Consider the following 10,452-nt stretch of genomic DNA (forward strand, 5'->3'; position numbering starts at 1 on the left):
TCCATAATTAATCTCAAACAACTATATAATATTCTATGTTACTCACATATAAAAAGGGAGGCACTAATAAATCAATATTAAAACCTCTGAAATCTGTTCAAAAATCGATAGTTAACATAATTTTAAAAAAGTCCTTCAGGTACCCCCCAGCATCAAGTTATTTGAGAAGTTTGTGATTTTAAATATAAGGCAATTATATATTTCTATAATAATAATGTTTGTGAATACAAATTATCCTAGCTAATCCCAAAAGGAACACTTCCACACTACCATAAATCAAACTAGAGGATGGGTCATGGGGTCTATCACAAACTCTGAATTCGGACAAAGAAATTTCAGGTTTCTGGGTCTCAAAATATTTTATATGTTACCCGAACATTGTAAAACTATGACTCAGATTCAATTTTTAAAAAATGTAAAAAATTATTTACTGGGTTTAGTTTGAGAAAAAACGGAAAATTTACTCAAAATACATTCTTAAATAATAAATGGTATAAATTAATATAAAAAAACTGTATAGTAAATTAACTAGTAGGTAGTAATGTTATTGCTTATTTTTCCATAAAAATGTCGGCCTTAAAACAGGTTGTACGTAGTTTGACAGACTTGACATGATCCAGAGAAATCTATTACCTAAGTGTGTATATAGTAGATAAAGTATTTGTCATTTTGTTAATAAACTACGATTGTTATTAATATTATTATTATTATTATCATCACTATTTCTAAGTTCGCACCCAGTTGTGCATAGGACCCTTAATTTTTACTCCTGAAAAAGAAAAGTGGTACCATGATTAGGTTGTCAAACATTGTTTCAAAAGTGTTTCTACCCTACAATTTTTTTTTGTTCCTGAACTGAGAGCTGAAGCGTTCGACTGATCGCCTTACCATTCATGTTACAAAATTGATCCAGACACGCTGCAATTATATTACTAATATGCAATACACCACTGGGTGCCGCAAGAAAAATAATGTGTTGCGTCGGCTTATTGAAAAATTTAATCTCAAAATTAAGTAATAATTTCTGTACCTCAGAGGCAGACAGATGAAAATCCAGAATCTCATGAAATGAGATTTCGATTTTCGTATCCAGTTTATGATCATGTCCATTTTGTTTGAAGAAATATAAGTCTAATGATGAAAGAATCAATGCATCAAGATACTGAAAATACAAATAAATGCCATAAATAATTAAAAATAACCGAGAGAAAGTATATTTTTAGGCATGTTTTAAACATTTTACGTTTGGATTTGCATCCGTCTGCCTCTAAGGTACAGATTTTATGTTTTATACCAGGTATCATCATCATTCCCTTTCCGCACCTAATGGTGCATAAGGCACTGCATTCGTACACCAATCGCAGAGTATATTGATCATTTTTGTAACATGAAGGTAAGATGATTAGTCTTACGCTACACGTACCAGTCCAGGGACTATGAAATATTCTAGTGTAAAAACACCCTTTTAAATTGATATTTCATATCAACCATGTCAAGAATCAAACCCAAAACCTTTTACGTGATAGGCATTCAAACTGACCATTACACCACGAGGCTGACAAAACAATACGGGGTAAGTATTAAAAAAAATATGTGATAATTATGGCAGTAGTCTGATAAAACGCATGCAAAATGAGTAAATCATACGATTCTGCCATTTTAAAATGAATGTTTTTTTTAATCGCACAATAATAAAAACAAAAAATACATAAATAAGATAAAAACAATAATTTAAAAAAAATATACGATAAAGTTTTATGTAATTAAAATATAACTTCTTTTAAACCAGCAGATTACGCCATTTCAAACTTAGACTAAACTTAGGTATCTGTGATTTCAATAAAGACAAAGTATCGAACTAAAAAAAAATGTAATCATTTAAAGGTAATAAATTTAACTTGAATGTGGCAGAAGCAAAATTTTCAATTTTTGTTTTTGAAAAGAAATACAAACATTTTAAATCACACATATTTTCCTTTATTTTTGCGTAAAATTATGCCTTCGGTAATACTTAAAAAAAAAATTGAAATATTAGAGTTGAATTTTTTTTTAAAGAATTATTTTCTCTTTTTCATGTTTTTATGACCTTCATAGCTGCCTTTACCGGTACCGATAAGGGTTTAGTCTAAGAGTTTAGTCTAAATTTGAAATGAAGTAATCTGCCGGTCTAAAAGTAATTATATTTCAGTAACATAAAACCTTTAAGTTTATTTTTTAACAGAAATATCTTTAAATTAATTTTTACCTTATTGTTTTTTTATTCTTTTATTATTGCGCGATTAAAAAAAAACATTCGTTTGAAAATGGCAAAATCGTATGATTTCCTCATTTTGCGTGCGTTTTACCAGACTACAGCCTTAAGGCCCTTGATCAAAAATAATCTCTGAAATAAGCAATAACTTTATGAATGTTTGATTATGTCCAAATGCTTGCAGACTGGCTGGATTTCCTCCCTAGGGAGTTGTTCATATTTAAATTTATTTCAACAGAGAGGGAATATCCACATTTCCTCAACTCTTGGGCAGAATGGTTAATGTTACACAGTGTGTAAAGTGGCCACTTAAACCAGCCAATGACAGGTCATAAGCCCTGTAAATGCCTAGACTTCCATATTCCCTTCTCAAAAATTTTTCCCTCTCTGTTGAAATAAATTTAAATATGAACAACTCCCTAGGGAGGAAATCCAGCCAGTCTGCAAGCATTTGGACATTATCAAACATTGTTGAATTACTACCTGGTAAAAGACGAAGTATAAAAATTGAAAAATTGTTTTCAGGCGTTGCCTAGTAGGTGATTTGGTTCAGCCGGATAAATCTCACCCACGTGATAAAGGTTTCAGCTCTTTTACTTCACAAAAGTCAACATATGGAAGAGTTAAGGAAATGTGGATGTTCAAACTTGGGCAGAATGGTGAATGTTACACAGTGTGTAAAGTGGCCACTTAAACCAGCCAATGACAGGTCATAAGCCCTGTAAATGCCTAGACTTCCATATTCCCTTCTCAAAAATTTTTCCCTCTCTGTTGAAATAAATTTAAATAACTTTATGTTTTATACGGCATTTGTGAAAAAAATATTTTATGAGAACCATTTGATCAGAGTTAATAATTATTATTGTACAGAAACCAGGGCAAGTCTTTTGGATTGCTGCTCCAATAATGTTGTTTTAAACACTGTACGGAGTATGTATCACTGTACTCGGCTATCCCATTTGCTGGTTCCCATTGGCAGTACTCAGTTCGTCTCTGTAGTTCACAAAGCCGATTCGTTGTGTTTAATATAGCAGAAGTATTTCGGCATGAGCCGGATTTCACAATATAATTCATTAGTCTCGCGTCCAGTTGACCGTGGAGCAATATCTGCAGTTGTGGATTTCAACCGAACGAATTAGAACAATGATTCCACATTCAAAAATAAAAATTCATAAAAAAATATTTTCGTTTTTAAACAAGGCGAATATTTTATCACACTTAAAAAATTAAAAAATCAAATATTTAATTGACATACAGAACATTAAAATACCTGAAATGCATATTTAAAAAAATATATTTGAGTTCTTATGATTTACTCAAATATTCAAATGGGGAACTTCAGCCCTACGGGAAATTAGTTACAAAAATGTTTTCTTGAGCGCGGTACAAATAAGAGCATTAAAGTTTCTTGAAAATGTACGAAAAAAATAATAAGAAATGTTTTTGTAAAAACGCACTACTTTAAACGACGTCACTGGTTCATATGAACCAACCAATGATATGAAAGCGATAAAGGATATCAGGTTCGTTTAACGTAAACAAACCAATCGGGAGAACTGACTGAGAAGAACCTCTGAGGTCAAAAGCGGAGTTATTTAAAAAATACACAACATAAAATCATGGCACTGATAAAACGATATATGACACAATAAGAATAAAAATGTTTTGGCTTAGTTTGATATAAAAAAAGACACTGAAATTCCTTATTATCGGGCCATTTTCAACTAGTTATAAAATGGGTTCAGGTAAAGTAGGGTTCGAACCTCGGATCTCTGCTGTGTGAGTCCGCAACACTAGCCACGGGACAACAACCCAATTTTTGTTTCTGCATATCTATATCATATCTAAAAATTATAGTTTTCTATTACAAATCTACAAACCGTGTTTGTTTAGTATGTTAAATATTTTATCAAATTAAATCAATCTCGTGGTCTTATGCATATGATACTGGGTTCAATTCACGATAAAGGCTTTTAAACGGTGTTTTCTATCAATTACCTATTTAGCAAAATATTTTTTTCTAAATATACGCCCATGGGGCATTTACAAAGATAACATTATTAAGTACAAAGATGGTTAAAAATATTTTTTTCTTTAATTTTCTATTATATATAATTTTTTTAAAGATGTTTTCGGAATATAAAATAATGATGTTATGACAATAAAAAGTAACATTCAACAAAAAGATCATTTAAAAAAAAACATTTCTGGTTATATACAAATAAGATACAGTTTTATAATTGAACGTAGTTATGCAGAAAGCAGCCAGCCTTAGAAAAGTGAAACTTAGATAATAGCACTTTTATGAAAATAGTAAATAATCAAATTTACACAACAGTTGAAATGTTTTTGACTCTGACAAATGTTAAACATAAAAACATTAGTTTTTAAAGAAAAATTAAAAACCAGAATCTTATTAAGTATTTGACCAGTTTTAATGAATTTTAAAGTACCGTAATATTTTTTTAGTGTTGTGGGTTTTTTTTGCAAATTGAGAAATGCCATTTTTGTGATCGACACTATTTTCAGAAGGTGATTATTACAGTGTTTTTGTATAAAAGCGGCCGGACTGTTTTTAGCAGAAGATAGAATTGACATACCTGCTAACACTAACATCTAATTTTTTCAAAATTGTTGAAAGGCTTCTGCACAATTACGTTCAAAAATGAAGAATAATCAGCATGTGCCATATAAAGAGAAAAAAAAGTACGGAATAAAAAGTTGATTGTAAATCACAATAAATAAATGGTATTATGACATATTTTCGAAACATGTAATAAGTAACAATTAGAGTATAAAAATATACTATATATATTTATGTCGACGGGGCGAAGGCAAAATTTTTTTAGCGACAGGTTACAACTTTACAGAAGAAACAATTAATTAATTTTTTTATTAATTAAAAAACCTCATACAAGATACCAATAAGTTGGCGTATTTTGTTCGACATTTAAATAAAAAATAAAAACAATACGAGATTTTCTATTAATAAAAAAAAACTTTAATTGCCTCTTTTGTAAAGTTGGCTACACGTCGCTTCGGTATTTTTGGCCTTTCGCCGTCGATATTATATCGTCACATTAAAAACAGAGAAAACATTGCGTAATAAAGAATTCAAAAGTATGTATAGATTGGTAATTTAAAATACTGCTGTAAGCGATTCTTGATCATAGTTCTTCTTCCTTGTTTATTGACTGTTTCGTCTCCCTACTATGGTGTTGTAGCCAGTGGGTTTGACGATCATCTGTTGCATGAAGGAAAATATACAAAATATGGATCCAATATTTTGAGCTTGTCCAAATTTTCATAGACAAGGACTGGATTTTATTCAATTAAAGTCTACGAAAATTTGGACGAATTCAAAATATCGTTGATAAATCCACCTGGTCCATGAAGTTGTATAGAAATCAAATACAAATTTTCAGGCGTTGCCTAGTATAAATGTGAAATGATTCAATCAGATGAATCTCACCCGCATAAATAAAGGTTTCAGCTCTTTAACTTCACAAACGTCAACCGTTGAAAGAATGGAAGGAATATCGATGTTCAAATATGAGCAAAATGGTGAATGTTAAACTGTGTGTAAAGTGGCCACATAAATCAGCCAATGACAGGTCAAAAGCCATCTAGATGCCTGGACTTCTATAAAATTTTCTTATTTACTGTTGTAATATGTTAATATGTATACATTTTAGTTTAGTTCAAGGGAAGCTAGATGTTTATTTTAAAGTGATTTATTTTCCATAAATATAAAAAAATTTGCTGCAAAACACCTGCCTGTGGATTTTTTATTATTATTAAAACCTGCTAGAAATTGTAGCAATCGCGTGTAAGATTTTAACTATTTTGTGTATTGTTCACGAAACAATATTTTATCTATTTTATGAATCATGTAAAACAAGCATTAATAAAACATTTACATTACTGGTAATGATTTATTAGTTCTATTCAAAATCGTTAATTTAGTATTGGACAGCCCTGAAATTTTGGCCCTCATTGGCTTTAAAGTACCAGTTAGAGCGACAAGCCTAGTTCAACTTTATCACTGCAACAATCATATCTCAATATATTCTAGTAATTCAGTACTGAATCGTCTACATGCGCTGGGTAATAAACATTCGGATTTAGGTGAGATATTTTAATTGAAATTTCCAGCTTATAAACAATTATTTGTAAAACATTTTAGTGTGGAATCAATATTTTAATTATGTTCTTTCTAAGTAAGCATTGAAAAGGTTGTTACTGTATATACTCCACTGTAAATACTTATGTATGTATGTAACGTAAAAGGTACTTGTACCGTTAATTCTTGAAAAATAAATAAAATAAAATAAAATATTAAAGAAAAAAATTCTCATGCCAGCCCTGTGGATTGGCCAGATTTGGTTTTGGGGCTTATTCCACGCTCGTAACGATTTCAAAACAATCCGTTTTCATCATGTATAATCGAAAATTTTCCGATTTCAGTAATGCCATCAAAAATGTTCAAATCCAGTAATGATGCCTAAAAACGGACAGAGAGAATCGGAACTATTATTAGAATTAGTGTTATTAATGTTCATTCAACCATAAAACAGAAGTTTTCGATAATCTAATTAAAAAAATACTTTTAGTGTTAATTTTACGAGAGGTGAAACTTTGATGACTATTATGGGTAACATCTAAGTTTTAAAACAGATGTTTTTTTTAGTTGAATCTATCTTAAAACAAAGCCGATGGCAATAAATGAAAATTGCATGCTTCATACGTTTTTTTATTATTATTTATCAAATATATTTAAAAATTATAAAATAATAAAATAGATTGCCCCGAACAGTTAACTTGAATAAACTTTCGTATTCCACATAGACCAACAAGACTTAATTTTTTGTTTTACATTCATCGTCATGGTACAAATTATTCATTGAATTCACCAATTATTTGCAGGCAGCGACTTGCAAATCAATACAGCGATGTTTTAGATTTATTTCATACCACGCCGCTGATGATCAAGCCATGTGTTTTGAAAAAAAAATAACAATTAAAATTTCAAATAATGATAAGTTCTTCACTTTTTTTTTGTCTCTTTACTCTTGTGTGTAAAATTACTTTTTTAATTTACTATTGTTTAACATTAATATTTATATAAACCATGAAGTAAACTTTCTAACTTTCCTTTTAACTTTCTTTCTTTTTTTTCTTCTCTTTCTCTTTTTTAGAAACCGCTATTTTCTTTTATTTACCTTTCTTTTATAAAGGTTAATATGTATTTTTATTACAGATGTAATATTTCCGTAATATTTATTGTTTTCTCGATGTTTTTGTTCTTTTTTTAATATTATGCTATTTTTTTTCGCTTGTTTTATTGTAATTATGTAAAAGGTTCATGGAACCTTATAAAAATAAATAAATATATTTCGTAAATGGTACATGTTTTTTTAAATCAATACAAATCTACTTTTATACATCTGGTAAATGTTATAACTGTAACTCTAAAAAAAAGAGACTAGCTCTTGTGCTTGGAGAGTGACTTACACTGTTATAGTTATTTATTTATTAGAATTTACATAATTTTGAATAAACGAGTAAATAAGATAAAAAACTTAAAGGATATTAAAGGAAAAACAGAAAATAATAATACATTCGTAATAATTAAAATTGAAAGCAGTTTTTACACTTGTTCAAAAAATTTCTTTAAATTTACTTTGAATTTATTTATTCATAGATTCATTTCAATTTTAAGTTAATTTGTTATTTTTATTTTTAATAGTAAACGCCATTTCGACACATGCACAATTATGAAAGTTGAAGAAGTAATACTATCAACGCGGTAAAAACAAGTATCAAACCATGAGTTTGTTTTATTTCTTTCTTCATTCTGTATTTACTGCATAAGTTTTATATCACCCGTCGATGGGAGGAATGCTGTACCGAAACTAAAAAAATTGTGTAACACAAATAACGCAGATTTATTTTCATTATAATTTTTAATGAAGTGTAACGAAGTGAATGCCGATTCAGTTGATAATATTGTTTTATTTAAGCTAGATATAATCTTAACATAGATGTCTACCGGTTAATATGACTGTCTGTTGTTATAAAAGGAAAATTGATTTATTACGCTTATGCCTTGAATGAACGTCAAATACATCAATACAAAGACGAAAACAGTTTAATGAGGTTAATGTCTTTGTTCTTTATATTAATAATATATATTGTCTGTGCCCATGCGGATAAATAATACAGTTCTGTACTTGATTGAGGTCCAGGGTTCGATTCCCGAGAGGATCATAAAATATTAATTTATAAGGTAGTTTTCATTTAAATATTTAACTGTCCCTGAACTAGCAATTGAAGCGTAAAACAGATCCCCTTACATTCCTATAACACATGAACTAGGTACTCTTAATTTTATTTAACAATGCAGTGCCCTATGGTACCGGTAAGGGTTTGATATATCATATAATAGAAGGGTGTCGCATTTCGCACCGTTTAAAGTGGATGACGGATATAAGAGGCAGAAAAGTATTTTCAGTTTCTAGCTATATTAAACTTCCCGAAAATGTTGTATAATTTTGTTGACTAATGTTTACAAAGTGCTAAAGTTAGGCTGCGAAGGATTTCATCATTATTTTGCCTCACTTGTCATTTTGCGTCATAACTTTTAAATGTGTCTTTTACTTTGATTAACGTAGACATCGCTTCTCTCACCTTCTTCTGGTCTTCTCTCCTCTCTGTTTCCTCCTCACCTCTGCCTCTCACTTTCCTGAAAACTCGCGAAACAATCAAGAAATTTGCTTAATGGAAGCTTACTGAGACACAATTTTTCCTGTCAACTTATCTCAAACACAAAACTAGAAGCTGGAGATATTGGATGAGAATAAATGTAAAATATATTTTTTTAGCTAGAAAATCTAGCTAGAAAAAAAAGGATTTCATCATTATCATCATCATTTCTTTTCCGCGTCTAATGTTGCATAGAGCACTGCATTGGAACACCAATCACATCGTATTTTGTAACATGAAGGTAAGATGATAATGTATTTCAAAAAATTAAATATATTTTATGGACAAAAAAAAAGTAATTTTGACCGGCCAATTACCAGTTTCACATTAAAATATACTTTTTTTTTGACGATATGTGTTTACTTAGGCGTTAAATATTTTTATAACTTTATTCAAAAGTACAAGGCATTGACAAACTCAATAAACATTTTACTTAATGTTATTAAATATTTGTAAATAACCGCTTACTGACTTTTCTATGTCTACCAGTTTCGAGACGTACCCGTCTCTTCGTCAGGACACCAATTAAACCAACATGCAAACCAACATGCAAACCAACATGCAAAACCCACTATACACCTTCACCATAGTTGTTGCACAAAAATATAAAACCATGTTGATTTAATTGGTGTTCTGACGAAGAGACGGGTACGTTTTGAAACCGGTAGACATAGAAAAATCAGTAAGTGGTTATGTACAAATATTCAATAAAATGTTTGACAACAAAGTTAATGCTTTAAATATTAATAATATGAATAAAAATTATTTTTCCTCAAATATATTAACGTTTAAATTAGAATATTATTGTACGTTTTTATTTATTTTTTATTATACATTATTTCAATACATTTTTACTACAATATTTGAGTTTGTCCAAATATTTGTAGACAAATAAATCTCTTCACAACAATAAAGCTCTTTAACTTCACTAAAATCAACAAATGTAAGAATTGTAAAAGTATGGATGTTCAAACATAGGCAAAACGGTGAATGTTACACAGTGTGTAATGTGGCCACATAAACCAGCCAATGACAGGTCATAAGCCCTGTAAATGCCTAGACTTTCATATTATCCCTTCTTTAAGGTATTCTTCATCCCTGTTGTAATTTGTTTACATTTTTTACTGTTTTAAAATTTGCAATGGCGATTGTCCCTCAACAATGTTTTGAGTATGTAAAAAAAATTTGTAGACAGGCTGGATGTCCTCCCTAGGGAGTTATTTTGATCCAAATGATTAAGAAGGTAACATGAAATTCTAGGCATTTACAGGGCTTATGACCTGTCATTGGCTAGTTTAAGTAACCACTTTACACACTGTGCAACATTCACTATTTGGGTTTTGGTTAAACATTTACATTTTCCCGATTCTTTTATCTTTTGTGAAGTTAAAGAGCTAAAACCTTTATCATGGTGCAATTCATTTGGCAGAACAATT

This window comes from Micrasema longulum, unplaced genomic scaffold (genome assembly GCF_059751315.1).
Source record: "Micrasema longulum isolate JH-2025_06_02 unplaced genomic scaffold, ASM5975131v1 h1tg000737l, whole genome shotgun sequence".
In the NCBI taxonomy this organism is placed as follows: Eukaryota; Metazoa; Arthropoda; class Insecta; order Trichoptera; family Brachycentridae; genus Micrasema; species Micrasema longulum.